Here is a 20620-nt window from a genome sequence, read left to right on the forward strand (position 1 = left end):
AGATAGTGAGGTTAAACTCAACTGCATATGGTGTAGAGTAATATTAAGCTTCTCTTCTGGAGGGTTAACAACCTAAGTTTGCAGACCAAAAGTTAGAGAAATAGGAGGGCTGCAAGGACAGCCAACATTTTGACCCTAGCCTTTCAAGGTCAGTGAAGACTCAGGACATATGAGAACTTGTACTGTAACAACATGTAACCCAGATGTGTCCCAAATTTTCTGATCAAGGAGATTATGAGGCCCCAGAGCAACGTGATTGATGACATAGATTGTGCCTAAAGAGAGTCACATGGTGAGAAAACATTCTCTTAGGCCTTCACAGAGAACAAATTAATCAAGCGATGGCCGTGACTCATCCACATGGCTGACACTGACAAAGGATCTACAAACTGCGGTACAGGGTTACAGGTTAAATCCTGAGGGGAAAAAAAAAATAAAAATAAATCCTGAGGGTATTTGACTGACCTTAACAGATACAAAAGTTACATTTCTTGAAATATAGGTCTTGCTTTATCTTGGTCTTAACCATCCAGCAGAAAAGAATAAAAAGGAGGTATAAAAAATAAAACCATATTAATATGCTAAGCTGTGAAATGCTCAAGTCAACAACTTCTGTGGATAACGCACTACTATTGTGGACTGCTGGACTGTGTTGGATTGTTTTGCTGAATTCATGCACCTATAGTATTTAGATGCCAATGGAATAACCATCTCTGACAGGACTAAACAAAAAAAAGGGGATACAAAGGAAGGACCATTTTGTAAATATACAGAATAGTTAGGATAGATATACAGCTACTTTCTCTTAATTCAGTGAGAAGAAAGATTTGTACTAATAGTGTTTGGACAGGATATCTGTCTCATCTTGTACTATGGATAACCACTAAGAAGATAACAATGTATAATGTATTCATTATTAAAATTGTCCTATTAATCAGTTTTGAAACTGTCTCACAGATATTTGTTTCTCAATAAAGTAAAATTTTAAAAAGATTAGGAAAACAGTACCACTCTCAATAACATCTAGAAAAGAACACTTAGAAATTAATATAATTGAGAAAATGAAAGATCATTACAACACAACCAGAGAATTCTGAAAAAAGCGATCAAAGAAGACATCACAAAATATAAAGTTATACCCTATTCCTAGGTAGACAGAACAAATATTACCAAATTGGTCAGACTCCCAAAACTGATATACAGGTTTAATGCAATCCCAATAAAATTATGGCCAGCATTCCTCACATAATTAGAAAAAAATTCAAAACTTCTTATAGTGCCAGAAGAGACCCAAAAGAACAGAACCAATCTTGGTGAAATGAGTAAAGATGGGGGCATCCTAGTATAGGACTTCAAGTTATATTGTAAAACAAGAGTAATTAAAACAGTTTGGTACAAAAACAGGTGTGTAAATAAATCTCACACTATAAAGAACACAAAAATAACCCTAGACACCTTTAGGCACCTAATCTGTGACAAGAGACCAAAAACACATGCTGGAGGAAAGATAACCTTTTCAGAAAATAGTGCAGGAAAAACTAGCTATACACATGCAGAACAGTTAGCTAAACTCTTATCTCTTACCATGGATCAAACTAAAATTAAAATGAAACAAAGAGTTAAATATTAAAACAAAAACTTCATTCTCCTGGAAAATAAAATAAATAAAACTTTTGAATTCATAGATGTTCTTTCAGAACAGAACACCATTGCACAAGAAATAACATCAAAATCAACAAATGTGATTATAGAAAATTAAAAAGCTTCTGCACAACCAAAGAAACAACCAACATAGAGAAGAAGCAACCAACCAACTGGTAAACATTTTGCTAGTTACACCTTAAAAAGAGAATATATCATACTAGGCATGATGGTGTGCGCCTGTAATCCCAGCACTTGGGAGGCTGTAAAAAGGCTGATCAGTACGAGTCTGATCTAGTAGTGAGACCCTGAACACCTTCTAGACCTTTCCCTAAAATACAAAATTAAAAAAGAAGAAGAAAGAAAGAAAGAAAGAAAGAAAGAAAGAAAGAAAGAAAGAAAGAAAGAAAGAAGCAAATATATCGAACATATATAAAGTTCTAAAGAAATTATACCACCCAAAATAAAAAGCCCAATCACAAATGAGCTACTGGCATGAATAGAAAATTCTCAGAAAAAGTACAAACTTCACATAAATACATTGAAAAATGTCCAAAAGTGTTGGCCACCAAAGAAATGCGAATTACAACAGCACTGAGGTTTCATCTTACTCCAGGAAGAATGGCTATCATTAAGAAACTAAATAATAGCAAATGCTGGTAGTTCTGTGGTGAAAAAGAAACCCTTCTACATTGTTGGTGGGAATGTAAACTAATGCAACCACTGTGGAAATCAGTATGGAAAGTCCTCAGAAAACCTGGAGACCCACAAGATTAATTAAAATAAATGTGACACACAAGCTTAAATATCACATAGTTTCTCTCACATGAGACATTCAAATTATAAATAAAGATAATTTTTTTAAAAAAGACTAAAAAGAAACAAGGAGGTAGGTCTACTGTATTAGGGAAATGGATCAGGAGATGAAGGAAGGGGAGAGAAAAGTGATAAAAAAATTAAGATCTCTCTTGTACATGCACCAAAATCACACATATTTGTTACTCATTGAAAACATATACTAATTTTTTTTTAAAAAATTGCATTAATGGAGCCAGGGAGATAGCTCAGTAGAATAAATACTTGCCTGGCAAGTGCAGGGTGCTGAGTCCAATCCCCAGTACCGCCAAAAAAAAAAAAAAAAAAGAATTGCATTAAACAGCACTATTCTAAGTGCCAAGAAGATATCTCATGGCATAAGCACCTGTCTGGCAAGAGCAAGGTCCCTAGTTCAAACCCCAGTACCACAAAAAAAAAAAAAACCATGGTAAAATGGCTAACTGTTGAACATTCACACAGTGAAATATTTTACAGTAATAAAACCACTACTGCCACTGCTACACACAGATGAATCTAATGAATATTCTGATATATTTTGTTTGTGTCAAACTGCCCAATAGCAAAACTAATCTATGATGATGAGACTCACAACAGTGGTTATAGGCCTGACAGACACAAGGTTGACGTGAAGAGGCAGGATTACAGCGTCTACAGCTTGGCCCGGCTTATGATGACACAGATACATTTTTTAACATTCCTCTGGGTATCTACACCTAGACATTTGATATCTCTTTATTTCTTTAGGACTTACAAATAGAATTTGTAAGCTATAAATAGAATTAGTAGGAATATAAAATTTCATAAGGTCAATAATTTAAGAAATTAAAAAATACTTTCATTGTTTATTGTTTACTTACCTTTCTCCTTCTAGAGAAAGATATTCTAATCATTAGAAATTTCTTATTTTATATCATATCAAAAACACAATTTCAACTAACAAATTGAAGAAAAATAACTGTATAAGTTAAAATAACAACAAATGTGTATCATGTGGCTTATAAAATGTAGCGGTAAAATGTATAATAACACTGGTAAAAAGGTTTGGAAGAGTGAATGGAAGCACGCTGTGGAAAAATTTTTACATAATATGTGAGGCAGTATAATATAAATAAAAGATATATTGTAACAAATTAAAAACACTTACTACAAATATAAATCAACCACTGATATAGCACAACACATTCTAACTAATAAACCAATAACAGAATAAAAATGGAAGCATGTAGTGTTTAATTTATCCAAAAAGATAGAAAGAGACAAAAAATAGATTAAGGAACATCTAAACAAATAAGAAAAATATAAGATGGTAAATTTAAACTCCACTGTATGAATAATGACATTAAGTGTAAGTGGTCTAAACTTTTCCATTGGTGGCAGAGATTGAACAAATTTAAAAAGCCCCATCTGCCAGTATATGTTTCCTATAAATACAAAAACAGAACCTTTAAATACAGAGCAAAATTGTCTAAAAGAAGGGCAACAGATATGTTATATACTATATACTAACACTAATGAAAAGAAAAATGGAATGGCTTTACTCACACAGGACACAGTAAATTTGAAGGCACAGTATCTTTCCTGGCTAGAGAAATGCATCTCAAAATGACAAAGAAAGTAATTATTAAAGCAAACAAAATAGCAAAGTAACAAAATACATGAAATAAAAGCTGACAGGACTACAATAAAAAGAAACCAATTCAGAATTACAGTCAGAGATTTCAACAATCTTTTCTCTATAGCTGATGGAATCAATGAGCAAAAAATCAATTAGAATATAAAAGACAAAGCTACTTATAATCCAACCATTCTACTCTGCGGGGTGGGGGTGGGGATGAGGCAAGAGCTCATATTCAGGCCCAGCCCGGGCAACCTAGTGACTTGGCAAAATCCTGTCTCACAATAATTTTTTTATAAAAATGTTAAAGGGCTGGGGTTGTAGATCAATGCAAAGGCCTTAGTTTCAACCCCTAGTATTTAAAAACAAAAAACTCATTCACAAATTTCATAGTCATGCCATCCCCTAACTGCCATGGATCAGGACTCCCCTTACACTGGAGCCCCATGAATTAACCCTCTTGGTAGGGCTAGGATATATTTACTGAGAAGCAACACCTCCTGAGTTTGCATTTCAGATTGGAAGGAACAGTAAGATCACAGCAACTGAAGCACAAATTAGTATCCAGAACCACACTTGGCTACTACTGTTGGGGTTCCTTTTGGCTGAAGGTATTAACTAATAAATGGGAAATCTTCCTCAGAATACTCAGCAGAAATATTGTGAGGTGATTCCTTAGGTAGATTCCTCAGACTGCGCCCCATGATTCTATTATCTGAAGATAATTTTCTCTACATTTATAATAAAATCCCTCATTTTGTGTTGATAACTCAAGAAAAACTTTTCCATACATTATCGCACATAAATTTCATAGTAATCTCATGCAGAAGGGAGGGCAAGGGCTGTCATCCTCCTTTTACAGAAGAGGAAACTTATATAAGAAACCAGCAGGTAATAAGGAATGGTAACTGACCTTAACTGAGGCCTCCTGATTCCAAGGCCAATCACTAATTCTTAATGTTTTGCTAGAGGGCAATCCATGGCAGACCTGTCATGCAAACAAGAAACAAGTTTTTTACCAAGATGGCACCAAGGGTGAAGAAGGAAGCCCCTGCCCCTCCCAAAGCTGAAGCCAAAGCAAAAGCTTTGAAGACCAAGAAGGTCATGCTGAAAGGCATTCACAGCCACAAAAACAAGATTCTAATGTCACCGCAGTGTCCTGGAATGGCAAAAGGTGAGTGACATTTATATCTTCTTTTTGTGGTTGTGGATGCCTTTCATCACGGGCTTCTTGGCCTTCAGAGCTTTTGCTTTGTCTTCAGCTTTGGGAGGGGCAAGGGATTCCTTCTTCACCTTCAATACCATCTTGGTAAAAAGCTCCTTTTTATATACAGATGTCGCCCACCTTCTGCCATCCAAAGACACTGCGGCTCCAGAGGCAGCCCAAATACCCTCAGAAGAGCGCCCCCAGGAGAAACAAGCTTGACCACTATGCCATCATTGTTCCCTCTGACCACAGAGTCAGCCATGAAAAAGATCGATAACAACAACACACTCCTGTTCACCTTGGATGTCAAAGCCAATAAGCACCAAATCAAGCAAGCTGTAAAGAAGCTGTATGACATCGATGTTGCCAAGGTCAATACCCTAACTAGGCCTGATGGAAAGAAGAAGGCATATGTTTGACTGGCTTCCAACTATGATGCATTGGATGTTGTCAACAAACTTGGGATCATCTAAACTGAGTCCAGCTGGTTAATTCTAAATATATACTTTTTTCCCAGAAAAAAAAAAAAAACAAGAAACAAAATAATGAAGCTACTTCTGCACAAGTTAAATAGCCTCATTGAAATCACTGTTCTTCACTTATTTATTAATTTTAGTGTTGAAATGTACATCCATATGATAAATATGGTGATTATGTATATCTAAAATGTATCAATAAACTTAATTACATTAAATTTAAAAATGCATTTTCATTTATAAAATGATAAATTTCATTTTATTCATTTCCATAATTGACCAAATTGAAAGTTGACCATCAATATAGAACCTCTAAAAATATTTCTCTGGAGACTTTTCTGGTCTAATCCAACATTTTGGAAATCACTAAAACAATTAGAGAAATTTTTAGTATTCAGTGACTGAGATGGTAGATAGTTGTGCTAGCCCTAGAGAGATACAGACAAAATTCTGGAATGCCATCAGACAATACTATAAATACAACCATAATTGTGCTTCCCAGCCCTTCATGAAAGACAATTCTCTGAAACAATAAGATATCTGAAACCTGCGTCAAATGACACTTTCTTGTTGAACCCCCAAAGGTGGCCTGAAGTTACCATTATTTAGAACTGATCTAAAAGTCAAAAAGCAAAATAATCACATCAGGACAAACTACATGTCAGGCATTACCATCAAAGTTAATTACTTTTAATATACAAAACATAGTTTCTATCTGAATATCTGTGTGCCTGCAGTACATTGAAAGCATTTAGAAAGCAATGAAGACGACGTGAGCCATCGTGTGCTATGTCGGCCATGTGTGGTTTTACTTATGATACAGTTTTAGCCAGTTTTAATTTTCTTGAGGTATAATCTGGCAGTGTGTGAAATCAATTTATTCCCTTATTTTATTTCTAATTTCAAGCCACAAATCTCTGGAGACACAATGCATTTCTTTTTGCTCACTTTACCTCCCAGACAAATGAACCAGAGCACAACTGATTTTAACAATGTGGATTAGGACGTGGTAAAGTCAGTCACTGCGAGCGGTGAAGGGCGGGGACTGAGGATTGCCGACCTACGCAGCCTGCTCACCGTCCGCACGTGGGCACAGCGCGACTCCCTCTAAAGCGTGGCTCCGCTGTGAGGGTCGGAGGGAGGGAAACCAGAGCCCTGCCTCTGCTCTCCATTGACAAACCGAACTGATGCTAATTAGTTCATGATGAGCTCATTTCAACTAATATAGGAATCTAAGCTTTTGCTGAGTGATGTAATATTTCAAAAGTGGGACTGTGCTACGGAATTTATTGGACTTCCTGAAATCAATGTAATTGTTTTTGCTGTTCATGTATTAGGCACAGTCTCGGGGGAAAAGCGATTCTTCTCATGTAATACTCTTTTCCCCCACATTTGAAAGTCCGTCATCTTTCTCAATATACTCACTTCGTTAAACAGTTTATGGCTTGCAAGAGGGTCACAAAGTCTGAATAGCAAAACGACTGTCCTGACAGATTTAGACAATAAAACCACCAGATTGTTACATAAATGTTTTTCTCAGAGGCTGTTCCTGAAACACATACTAAATGCAAATATTGAAACACCTGCGTGCCAAGCACAACTCCTTTAACAGATGTTAATCCCTGTGCATTTAACCAATGGATTTAGATCACATAAATGTAACTTACCCCCTTTAGATTACCTTGGAAAAGTACCAATTACTTCATTTCAGTTTGACAAAGAAATTCTTACTCCCTTTATTATAGTTTCAGTTTTATGTTTGATAATAAGAATATCTAAAAAGCAAGCAAAAAAAGAAAAGAAAACCCAAGCTGAAACTCAAGCTCTTTATACTGCATCATAAGAAATTATGTAAATTGTCTACTAGTAACATGGAAAACGTACAAAGATTGATAAGATTATATTTTTTTCTCTCTGAAGTCCTGAAAATTGAAAGCTTTGATTTAAGCCATAACTAGTTAGAAAAGATAGTTGGCCTTCCATCTTTTTTTCTGAGGGCTGATGAGTGTCCTGGTGCATGCTAAAAGCCCCCCAAAAAATTTAGATTATTTCGTGGGATGCCTCAAAGAGATCTTTTCAATCCCCTTCACCCATCCTATCTCCTGCCTTTTCACTATGACTTGTCCTTGTGATTGTTTAATAATGATAATTTATTTTGCTGCAGACCCTGTGGTGGGTACCATATATGCATTATTTCATGTTTTTTCAAATATCCCTAGAAGTATGTTTTATGCTGCACATTTTTCTGGTAAAATAATGCAGTCAGCCCATGTAACTTGACCCACATAGTCAATAAGATTTTAACCCAGCTCCAGAACCTATTCTTACCAGTAAACAACAATGCCTCCCACACACCTATACACACTGCTCTACACAGGCAACTTCTATTGCTATTTTTAAACTGTGCTCTTCCTTTCTTCTTCATAGATACAGAGAAAAAAGAAAAATATTTACTGACAATTCCCAATTATTTCAAACACACTAGTAACATGCTTTGCCTCTGTACTTACAGGACATGCACACGGCATTTGCCTCACTGGCTCTTGATAAGCATGGACTTGTTGCTTGATTAACTCATATCTAGAATTCTGCCTTGCACCTTGACATTACCTATCTTCTGCATATTGCAAGGCACTATTTTTTCTTAGTGCAGGACTATGTAAAACATAATTATATTCTTGCTTATATCTTGTAATATGAGCAACTACTTTGGCAGTAACAATACACAATGTACTAACCATTGTTACTCTCCGAAATAAATAAATAAATAAATAAAATATAATTATATTAGATGAACCCACTTAAAGGTCATTGATGATTTCCACAAAACAGTATCTATCTTGTGTCAGATTATGTACATAATTTTTATATATATCGGGGTGTGTGTGTAAAAAATAAGGAAGAACTAATATAAAGTCAATGGAAAATGGAAATTCACTTTTTAAATTTTCTAATACTAGGAGAAAATATCATACCATGTCTTGTAAGTAGATTGTAAGTCAAAGAAACAGTATACATCATAAAATTAAAATTAAATGATATTCATAAAATTAAATATTAATTAATTCAAAATTAAATATTTCAAAACAATATTCAAAAATTAAAATTCAATTGTAAGTCCAACTAAGAGGCCAGAATTCAGTGTATCATATGTACGAATGTGTGATCAATTCAGGGTACTCACACAGCATTTGATTAGGTTAATATAGACAAAAATATCAAGTAAGAAAAAGTTTTCATGATAGTAAAGAATTACTAAGAATAAAACATAAAAAAAAAATACTGGAATGGCAAATATATGACCAGCACTTCTAACAGTTTGGGAAATAGGATATTGCACAAAGTTCTAGTGTGTGGTGGACATGGACAGTGTCCACGACGCTTACTGGTGGCCAGGTGTCACTTGTGGGACTGAGCTACTGCTATTTCCTTGATAGTCATCCTGTAGACTAGGACAGAATTATAGCCCATTGGGTGCAGGAGAAGTCCATTTGTAGAGTATGCTGATGGAAATACTTTGCTGCTGTATACAAAAAAGTAATTGAAAGACTGTTGTTCTATACCTCTTTTTCCCCTGTGTTTAATTGTTTGCCCTATTTGGTGGGTTCTTTCCATTCTCATTCATGGAGTTGTGGGCATTTTGATCCCTCTCTAGAATATCTTTTAGTAGTCTGTGTAGAGTTGGCTTTGTTGTCATGAAATTCTTTAATTGTTCTTTGTCATGGAAATATTTCACTTCTCCATTAAACTTAAAAGAAAGTTTTGCAGGGTATATCAGTCTAGGTTGGAATTTGTTTTCTTGCAAGACTTGTACTTTGCTCCATGTTCTTCTTGACTTGATGGTTTGTAAAAAGAAATCTGTCCTTATTCTGATGGGTTTTCCTTTAAATGTGACCTGTTTCTTTTCTCTAGAGGCTTTCAGTATATTGTTCTTGTGCTAAATTTCTGGGATCATGATTATTATATGTCTGGGTGTGGTTTTAATGGGGTTAATGTTATTTGGAGTTCTATATGCTTCGTTTACTTGCATGTCAGATTGTTTCCCCATATTTGGGAAGTTTTCTGCTATTGCCTCTGCCCATATTCTTTTCACATCATTTGTATTGACTCCTTCATTCTCATTGATGCTCATTAGTCTTACATTGTTCATCTTTGCATCATCTTGCAGATGTTGAATTATATTTTCCTGCATCCTAGTTGCTTTTTTTAAAAATTAATTTTACTGAGAAAGAAATAGCAATGAGACAGTTTCAAAACAGGTTAATAGGATAATTACAATAATTAATACATTGCATATTGTTGTCTTCATAGTAGTTATATTAATCTCCTCTTCCTCAACATTAGTTCTGTTACCAGTACAGTCATTTCTTCCTATAGTTACTCAGCTCATATTTTATTTTAAGTGATCTTTTCTTACCTTTCACTAGCTGCAATGGTGTCTTCAAGGTCTGAAACTCTATCTTCATTTTCATTCAAATGGCTTTGAAAGGTTGTGATTGAGGTTTTAATTTCCTGTATAGCACTTTAAATCTTTTTTGTACATTCTATTTCTTTCCTATATTGTTCATTCAAGGATTCCACCATTTTTCTATTCTCCTCTATTTTTTTATGTGTCTTCTTTAGAAGCACTTAGTACTTTTTTCATTATACTTATCATTTCTTTTTTTACTTCAGACATTATTTCTGATCTGATTTCCTCTAAACCTTTCTGTAGTTTCTTTACTTCAGATCCTATTATTTCAGAGATTCCAGTGGTGTGATTTCAAATTTCTTCTTCTTTTTTTTTTTTTTTTTTTTTTTTTTTTTTGGAATCGGGGATTGAACTCAGACCCTTGCACTTGCCAGGGAAGTGCTTATTCTACTGAGCCATCTCCCGGGCCCCTCCAGTTTCTTCTATGCTATTGTCTCCTGAATTTGTTCTAAGTGCACTTGGGGCCTGCAAATGCATTTTACTTCTTCTCTTTGTCCTTTTGTATAGCACTGTCTTCTGAACTTTGGTGTAGAGCTTTGGTAGAGTTATTACCTTGGGCCGGGGATGTAGCTCAGTGGTGCAGCATGTATCTAGCAAGCGTGAGGCTCAGAGTTCAATTCCCAGTACCAAAAAAGAAAATAGTAAAAATAAGATCAGTGCTCACTTTGGCAGCACATATACTAAAATTGGAATGATACAGAGAAGATTAATATGGCCCCTGTGCAAGGATGACATGCAAATTTGTGAAGTGTTCCATATTTTTAATGATCCTGAGAATCTCCAAAAGATTTTTGAATCTAGCAGTTAATTAGAAAGATTCTCACCTGACTAACTATATATACTGATACCTGTGAACTAAGCAACTGCACTGAAAATGGTAATCTGTAATAGTAATTTCATGATTGGAGTACCAGTCATTCTGGTCTTCTGACTACTGGATGCTTTTCATGACATGCCAGTTGCTGCTGTGCTGTCTCTGGGGTAGATGGTTGTTCAAAAAGAAGGGGGTGGTGAATGAAGGCAAGACATAGGAAAAGGAATATTGTGGGACTGTCCTGCTTCAAGGTTGTATATGGTGAGATTTTTGGACTTATGTGTAAACATAAAAAGTATATAATTCTTTATGCCTATTTTTTCAAATATATTCTATTTTTAAGTGTTTTTTCATCATATTCTGTAGGGACTTAAAGTTCAACATATCAATACTTGATGAAAAATACCTGACGCATGCTATGCCTAAGATGATTGATAGTCAGACAGATAGTAAGGTTAAGCTTAACAGCCTAGGTTGTATGGTAATAACAATAAGCTTGTCTTCTGGATGGTTAACAACCTAGTTTGCAGACCAAAATTAGAGAAAAAGAAGGGCCGCAAGGAAAGCCAACATTTTGGCCCTAGCCTTCCAAGGTCACTTAAGACTCAGGACATATGAGAACTTGTACTGCAACATCATGTAACTCAGAAGTGTCCCAAATTTTCTGATCAAGGAGATTAATGGGCCAAAGAGGAAAGTGATCGATGATGTGGAGTGTGCCTACGGAGAGTCACATGGAGAGAAAACATTCACTCAGGCTTTCACAGAGAGCACATTGGTCAAGCAATGGCCATGACTCATCCACATGGCTGACACTGACAAAGGTTCTACAATCTGAGGTACAGGATCTCAGGATAAATCCTGAGGGGATTTCACTGACCTCAGATCCAAAAGCTACAACTCTTGTTGCATAGGTCCTGCTTTACCTTGATCTTAACCATCCAGCAGAAAAGTATAAAAACAAAGTATAAGAAGTAAAGGCATGGTGCTATGTTGAGCTGTAGGGGACTCAGGTCAACAATTTCTGACATTGACAGTGAAACGGAAGACCCAATGCTATTATGGACTACTGGACTCTTTTAGAATATTTTGCTGAGTTTACACACCTATAATATTTAAATGATGGAACTTAACCAAAAAAGGGGATACAAATAAATGTCCATTTTGTATCTGTGCATTCCAAGTGGTTAGGATAGATATATAGTTACATTCTCTTAATGAATAGAGGGATTTGTTTTAATGGTGTTTGTAAATAGGGTATCAAATCCGCATCTTGTACAGCAATTAACCTCTAGGAAAAATGTTTGCAATGTGTTAATTATTGAAACTGTCCTACCAATTTGGTTAAAAAAATAAAAATAAAATAAAGCCAGCCCAAACTGCATAGCAAGATGCAGTTTACATCTCAGAAAATAAATAAACAAATTTCATAAAAATTGGTGTTATAAAAAAATAAGATAAAATATAAGAAGTCCCCTTTGGAGTCATTACCTTAGCACCAGGTCTGGGATCTACCATGTTCAAACTTGTCCAGGTGGGTGTGGCTTGGGTCTGGCTGCTGTGCTCCACTTCTTCCTGCTGCAGCACTTGGAAGTGTACCTGCTGTGCCACTCTGGCAAGATGTTCTCTCTTGAATCAGCTGGGTGTGTCTTGCCTCTAGCTTTTCTGCAGAGGGTCCTGCTGCAGGGTTCCACACCAGGCCTGTCTGAGAGAGGATGTTCCACTCACAAGCCAGGCCTGGGCACTGGCAAGAGTGAGGATCCAGTGGGTCCAGGCTGTCTCACACACATGCCAGGCCTGCACCCTCGCTGGAATCTGCAAGGCACTATTTGTCTGAGAAGCTTCTGGATAAAATCAGAGCCAGCCTTGCCTCATAAGAGTCCCTTCCATTCCTATATTTAATCAGAGATAAATCAGCACATGTCATTAACACACCAAGATTAAACTTTGGTAAAGTCAAGTCATGAGCTGGCTGTGGAATCCTGACATGCTGCAGCCATGAAGTCATAAAACTTTCAGATTCTTGGTCTAGGAGTCCTTTTTTTTGGTCTTACAGCATGACAAATTAGAAGTTATGGGCAATTATTTTTCATTTTGTTACTATACATATGCTTTCTGAGCTTGGTGTTCTCTCATTTATATTCTTCACATAGTATTGAGTATCACAGTGGTTACAAAATAAGCTCTAAAATTGGTTTCTACCCTCAAAATTCCTAATCTTCTTTGGAAATACTAACTTGTGAAACAGAGAGGTGTATGTTAGAAGATGAATCTTGGTAGTAACTGTAATTACAATGAAAAGACAAAGAGAGAAAAGATTTCTCTAAAATGTAGGTACCATGAAAGCTAATGAGTGTAAATTCTTAAAATATTGATGTCATGGACAATTGGTTATACAAATGGATACAAAGGAGTAAGGGTATTGCTAAAGGACAGTGTTTTATCATAGACTCATTTCTGTAACTTGAATGTACAGGCACCAATTGTCATTGTTCCAAATTATCTTCTCGAAGAGGTTTTATAGCTCACCACCTTGGAAGATAGACTGCATCTTCCCCTCCCCCTCAATAGGAAAAGGAACAGACATACCTATTGTCCATTATAAAAGACTTAAAAGTTCCTTAAGCTCAGATTCCTATCTTACAATACAATCCATTGCACATATGGTTGTCACCTAGTTCTCTTTGTCACCGAGTTACAAATGGAGCTTGGAGTATGAACACAAAGGCTTGTACACTGGCTAATGCTATTGATTCATGGGCAGCAGACTAACTTAGAAACTGTGAAGCATGATAATATGTCAGACCTTTCACACTTTCTAAAAATGCATATGGGCTATATGGTTCAGACTGAATAAAGGTCTAGAAACACAATACAAGGGGAGATACAAAGAAAGAAAGATATGATATTCTTATATATTTCTAGGTAGCATCAGTACAGTTGATCCTTATAACTTGGCCAAGAATACAGCCAGCCAGCTTCTGACAAAGGAGTCAATTACAGTTCAAATTTAAATTGATTACATCATGAAAGAAATTTTTTCCACATGCTATTTCAGGCACTGAAATGATACACTTACGTTATCTCAAGCAGGAAAGAATAAATCATCTTCCTCAAGTGACTAAAACATCAAGGTGAATCTTAACAAAAGTTTCCACCCATTGTGTGAGTCAGACCTGGCTATTATGCCAAGGTACTATGAACTGGATGTCTCATAAACATTGCTTCTTACAGTTTTGAAGACTACAAGTCCATGACCACGATGGCAGTGCAGCCAGTTTCTGGGAAGAATCTACTTTTGGTTGGAAAGCTGCTGAGTTCTCCCTGTATCCGCTTAGGCAGAAAGATGAGGAGCAAGCTCTGGGATCTCCTTAAGACATAATTCCCACCAAAGGCACCTGGAGGGTGAGGATTTCAATATGTGGATTTGTAAGGGACACAAACATTAGGTCCCTAATGCCACTGTGATTCCTATTGTTTGGTGAAATGTGCAATAAAAGCACTAGAATACATGCATATTTTCTTCTTACTTAATTACATTTAGACTTTACCAGTCCTGTTTCCTTTCCCACCTTAATCAATAGAAAATTCTCAACCAAACTGAACTCCACATTCCTCAGCCTGAACGATTCTGCTCTAGTTTGTCCCAGTTTTGACCTTCATATTAGAGTTCCTCTGGCCTTGACTTTCTGTTAATTCACTCTTGTAACCTTGTTCTACGTGTAAATATGTGCTACCACAAGCATTTTTTACAATAAGAAGATCGCTGATCATTTATATAATTAGTTTTGATGAAACTATTTACTGCCAGAAAGATCACCTTGTTTTCTCAATATCTTTCTGAAGACAGAAAAGGAAAATCCTGTTACTTTCACACTGAGCAACCAGTATGACTATAATTTTCACTCTCTAGTGACCTCATGATTTGCTGCTCTGGGAAACAATACAGGGGCAGAGAGAGGGAGAAATAAAATGAGTGAAACAATCTAAACTTTTCCCAAAAAATCACAAAGCTTCACATGACAGTGAGAGGAAACATGCCATCTACACTGGGTCTCCAGACAATGCAATTGGCTCTACATAATTAAGCCTATGAAGCCTGTGCTTGTAGATCACCATGCACGTAACTGGAGGTCACCTTAACGTACAAGCATAATGGCATCAGATCAGTAACTTGTACTCCTGCTAAATTGCACTTTTCACCTTCAAGTTCCTTTACAAGCATTCTCAAAAATGTGTTGACACAAAGTACCACATGGTTTAATTAAATTGAAATAATTCAGGGCAAAGAATGGTGACTGGACAATTGGACAATTGGAAGATGCTTTCCAAATGTTGTTCTTCCAATGGAAGTATGTGGAATCTGTAAAATAACAATAATTATTTCAGCACCATAAATCAAGCTAAAATATTTGTTTCCAGAAATGTCCAGTAAAATGAACACCTTCCAGAGCTAAGTCATCTCAACAAAATACAGCTGTCTGGAACAACAGTGGAATTTCTGTGTTTTTCTTTTTTTAAAATAAGAGTGCATTTTTTGAATCATGGATAATCAGTAAGATTTATAATATCTTTTTGAAGAATCAAGGAAAAGGATAAAGAAGAGAAGAATGACTAAGGCTCTGAAAAAAAAAGGTTTTCTTTTTTATTGAAGGGATCTTCTGTACAAGGCAAAGAAGTGTGCAAAAGGGAGAAACTCAAAGATGAAGAGTGTGGGACACACCAGAAGTCTGTTTTTCACAACTGTGCAAGGCATGAAAATAAACAGGGGATCCACTTAACTCTATGCTACCATTTTGACATACTAAGATTGAAAAAAAAAAAAAAAAAAAAAGATTGCACCTACCTAGAAGAGCAGCATCCTGCAAGGCTTGACCTGGACTTCAGGACCAAGGACAATGGCTGGATTAGTAAGAACCAGGTTCTACCTCTTCCTCTCTTTGTTTTTGTTAACTTTACTCAGTCTCCTCATCAGCAAGCCAGAGATAGAAAGCAAGTTGGTTGGGAAAAGCAAATGTGAGAATAATTCCCAGAAAGAACACCTGGCACATGCGACTTCAAATAATGGTAGTTTTTATTATTGTAGCATTTGGTAAAATGATAGAATTGACTGCAGCCATGACATATCAGAATTGTAATTTAATGACTTCACAGTTAGACTTGTTTTACAGAGAGAAGTCTACTTTGCTTCCCAAAGTGCCTGAGTAAATTCAATTATAATGTCCCTACACATATATCTATTTCCTCAGACCATACGGTTGCATTAATACTAAAAGCATCATCTGTCCCTCTAATTCTCAATAAATATCAAAAAGTTTGGCACTACATTATACTGAGATAACAGATATTCTAAGTATATCCTTCCTAGAGATACCAAACAGGAGATAACTTCTGAAAGCTTCTCATATGCTGAAGACATTGTTTAATTTTCACTACTTATACTTCTCAAGTAGAATTTCAGTACAGTCTATCTTACGCTCCCAACATATGATAGAGTATTAAATCTAATGTTTCTATCTGTGTTTTAAGAAAATCCAAAAACTATCTTGTGTCTATAAAAGCCAACTGGAAATCAAATCTACTATAATCCTAATATTACTCATTTTGCTATTGTGAAACAGTTATATGTGAAGGAAAGGGATGTCATTAAAACTAATCACTGTAACAAAGCACACTTGTAGAAAATATCAATCATATATAAAGCACACACATATAAAACAAGTAGAGGATAACTTCAGTGATAAAAAACAGTGTTATTAATGAAGTAATTGTTGACCTAAAAAACTGTAAAAGAATATAAATTAGCTTTATAAGTCATTGTTACTTGAAAACAAATCCCAAACTAGAAGTTCTGAATTGCAGGATGCTAACAAAGAGAAGCAATTTATTTAAATGCTTATATTCTCAATAATCTGACCAATCTGAAAAATTTTACAAATTAAGAAAATATGTAATTACTTATTAATCAAAGTATAAGAAGTGTTCTTCAGATTATAAAACATCTTTGTTTTATCCCTTTAGCTGGCCTACTCAACTGTCTAATGTCATGGATCCACAATTTTTTTCAGGACAGGGCCAGATAGTACATATTTTAAGCTTTAAAAACCACAGACTATTTTATCTATGAAGAGAAACAAATGACAAATAAATATGTGAAAAAATATTCAACATCATTGGTCATTCAAGAAATGCAAATTAAAACAACACTGAGATACCAGTTTATGCCAGAAAGAATGCCTATCATCAATAACAAATGTCAACCAATAACAAATAACCAATAATAAATGCTGGAAAGGCTGCAACGGGAAAACGGGAAAACGGAGCCTTTCTTCATTGTTGGTGGGAGTGCAGGTTGATACAACAATTACGAAAATTAGTATGGAAATTCCTCAGAAAATTAGGATTGGATGTTCCAACCAAGCCAGCTATTCCCCTTCTGGGTATTTTTCCATAAGAACTGAAAACATCATACCACAGTTTAATATGTGCATCCATGTTTATAACAGCACAATTTGTCGTAGTCAAATCTTGGAAGCAACCAAAATGCCCTGAGGAATGGATAAAAAAGATGTGATATTTTTATACAATTGAGTATTACTCAGCTAAAAGATAGATAAGCTTGGGGCTTTTGGATGGAACTGGAGGCATACTTAAAAGTGAAATAAATCAGACCTGACTGTATAAACATCATATTGTCTTTTTAGTGTAAGAACCTGAAAGAATAAATAAAATCTTAAAGGTACAAGAGATATAGGATAGCAGAAAGAAATTTTAAAAAAATTTAAAGAAAAATAAATAAATAAATAAACTCAGTGGATAGAGGGCATGTTGCAATGGACTTTTCATTTTCTAATGAAAGTAACTCTTGCAATTATGAAAATAATTTTTAAAAGTCACAAAACCTGCATGCAACGTGTTACTTTCTCTCTGGCTACAAAAAGGCAAAACTTAAATTGAATAATATAGTATATAACAAGAAAGCTCTATATGCAAATGAACGATCGCTTTGATTGTTTTCTTTCAAGTGAAAAATAAGTATTGTCCTAACTAAATTTTGGGGTAGAACTAGAATATTCTATGAAAAAAATAACATAGGGTAGCAGTAACCCCCTTCTGTACATTTATTCATTTATTCTTCATTTCTTTTTGATCATCGATAATCAGTAAGATTCACAATATCTTATTAAATAATCAAGGAAAAGGATAAGGAAAAGAAGAATTATTCTTTTCCATGTCTGCAACACGTGACTCCAACTTTAGTACTATTTGACTCCTGCATGAGAAATTCAGGTAAAAGTCTATCAGCCCCATAATAATTCAGATAAGCTCTGAATCTGTAAGAACATAGACAATGAGATATGTGGGTATCTACATTTACTCCAGAAACTGACAGTGAATTAATGAATTTCCCCTCTATTTCTCTTCTCTTTTCATGCACATATTTAATGTAATTAATTTAGAGTCCTCCCCTTTTGTGGGGGTTGGGGAGACTACTGTATGCCACTACCATTCAGGAACTGGAGACACAATGTAAAAACTTGCATTTTGCAATGTAAAAACTTGTATTTTGTAATGAGAGTGAAGGAATAAACAAAGTAAACATTTAAAACATGTAATATATTAGATGTAAATAAGTAACATAGAGAAAAATAAAGTTGGAAAAGAGAATAAGAAATATAAGGGGTTGGAGCTAGGGAGATGGCTCAGTGGAATAAGTGCTTCCCTGGAAAGTGCAAGGAAGGGCCTGAGTTCAATCCCCAGTTCCACCAAAAAAAAAAAAAAGAAAGAAAAAGAAAAAGGAAAGAAAAGAAAGAAAAAGAAATATAAGGGGCTGGAAGTTCTTATGAAGCTGCAAGAAAAATCCTCATTGAGAATGTGACATTTGTGTGTAGAAAAAAACACACTGAAGGAAATGACTAGAAGTGAGGTGATGAGTGATCTGGACTGAAGGACCAGCATAATCCAAATGTCCTGAGGTAAATGTATCTCTGACACATTGGGGAATCTAGAACAGAAGCAGAAAAACCAGTTAGGATATTTCAGGAATCAAGTGAGCTATTTTGGTGTTTTGGATAAAGGTGGTAGCAGTGGAGATTTTCCTATTTCTATTTAATCAACACGTCCTGAAGAAGAAACAAAGATGGTTTTAAGGACAATCTTGGTGTAGTTCAGCAGCCTTTCCTCAGAGAAATAACCCAGGAAAGCTGAGCAAAAGAATATGGTCCAAGAGCCAAATGCAATATTCAGAATTTTTCTTGGAAACAACACAACTCTAAATTAATAAAATTAAGTCTGTGCATGAAAGAAAAAGGAAGTAGAAGGGGAAACCTATTGATGGCATTTCTGGAGTAAAATGCAGACACCAACATTTCTTGTTACATCTGCCTGTGTTTATTTCTAGCTTACTGATTCAGAGCTCATCTGCACTTATCACAGGCCTAAAACTTTGACAGACTTTTCCATGCAAGAGTCAAATTGTAGGAAAACTGGAGTCACTTTCCCATGGAAAATGTGGAAAAAGAGGAAATATTCCCCATTATCTGATGCTTGAATACAGACTCTTTATATTACAATACCTGAACAACTACACAGGGCAGAAGGGGTGTCTTATAAAGCCTGGCCAGATAACTCAGAGGAATAAAGCACCTGCCTAGCCAGACACAGGGGCCAGGGGTTCGATTCCAGGCCTGTAGTGCTGGCCCTGCTCCCGAAGAGCGCTGAGACAGAGATTGAGATTCAGGGTGGTGACATGTACCTGTAATCCCAGCCCTTGGGAGGCTGAAAACAGGAAGGATCACTACAAGTCCGATCTCCATAGTGCGACCCTGTAGACCCTGTGCTAAATACATAAAAAAAGAAGGGGTGTCTTATAGAGAAAGTCTTCTGCCTACAGAAAACACAATCAAATTCAATGGAGTTACACAGCATATCCAATTCATGTCTAGATTAGGTCTTTTTAGAGTGCTTTTTTTCATTTATTGTTGCAGATTCTCAAATTTAACATTTTTTAAACTGTGATGTATTTACTTGATATGATCCTTATGCTTTATTTGTTCTGTATTTAATCAGATGAAACAGCAGAGTATCATAAGAACTGTATCTTCTATATGACCCTTGAAACTTTGGTATGTAAGTATGCAGGATACAGTTATAAAATTCAAAGAAAACATAAACAAAATACTATACAAATGCAGTTGAATTATTTCTCAATAGATTTCATAACACTGCACTGTCATATGATGTCTTTCTCCCAGTAGGAACTCACACTTGAGTAATGGGTTCTTAGAGAGTCCTACACTTAGAGCTTCCTGAATAGTTCATTCACAGGAACATAGAGGCTTCTGGAAATCTGTAATCCAACTGTAGTAATAAAAGACACATCTCATTTTTCTGAGAAATACTCATTCACTGGGGTCTCTGCAGAAAAAGTAGGAAATTGAGTCCAGATGAGCTGAGGAGGTTCCATTTTAAGATGGCTCAGTGGAATAAGCACTTGCCTGGCAAGCACAAGGACCTGAGTTCAATCCCCGGTTCTACCAAAAATAAATAAATGAATAAA

At 35.6% G+C, this 20620-nt stretch overlaps 1 non-coding gene and 1 pseudogene across 1 annotated transcript; both read left to right on the plus strand.

The window, feature by feature from the left end:
• Positions 1-20620, plus strand: part of LOC101566475 — a 98301-nt pseudogene that overhangs the window by 61828 nt on the left and 15853 nt on the right.
• LOC111812352 lies at positions 10904-11010 on the plus strand. Its single transcript, XR_002817862.1, has one exon. It is a non-coding gene; the product is annotated as a U6 spliceosomal RNA (small nuclear RNA).

This window comes from Octodon degus, unplaced genomic scaffold, assembly GCF_000260255.1.
Source record: "Octodon degus isolate 3935 unplaced genomic scaffold, OctDeg1.0 scaffold00121, whole genome shotgun sequence".
NCBI classification, from domain to species: Eukaryota; Metazoa; Chordata; class Mammalia; order Rodentia; family Octodontidae; genus Octodon; species Octodon degus.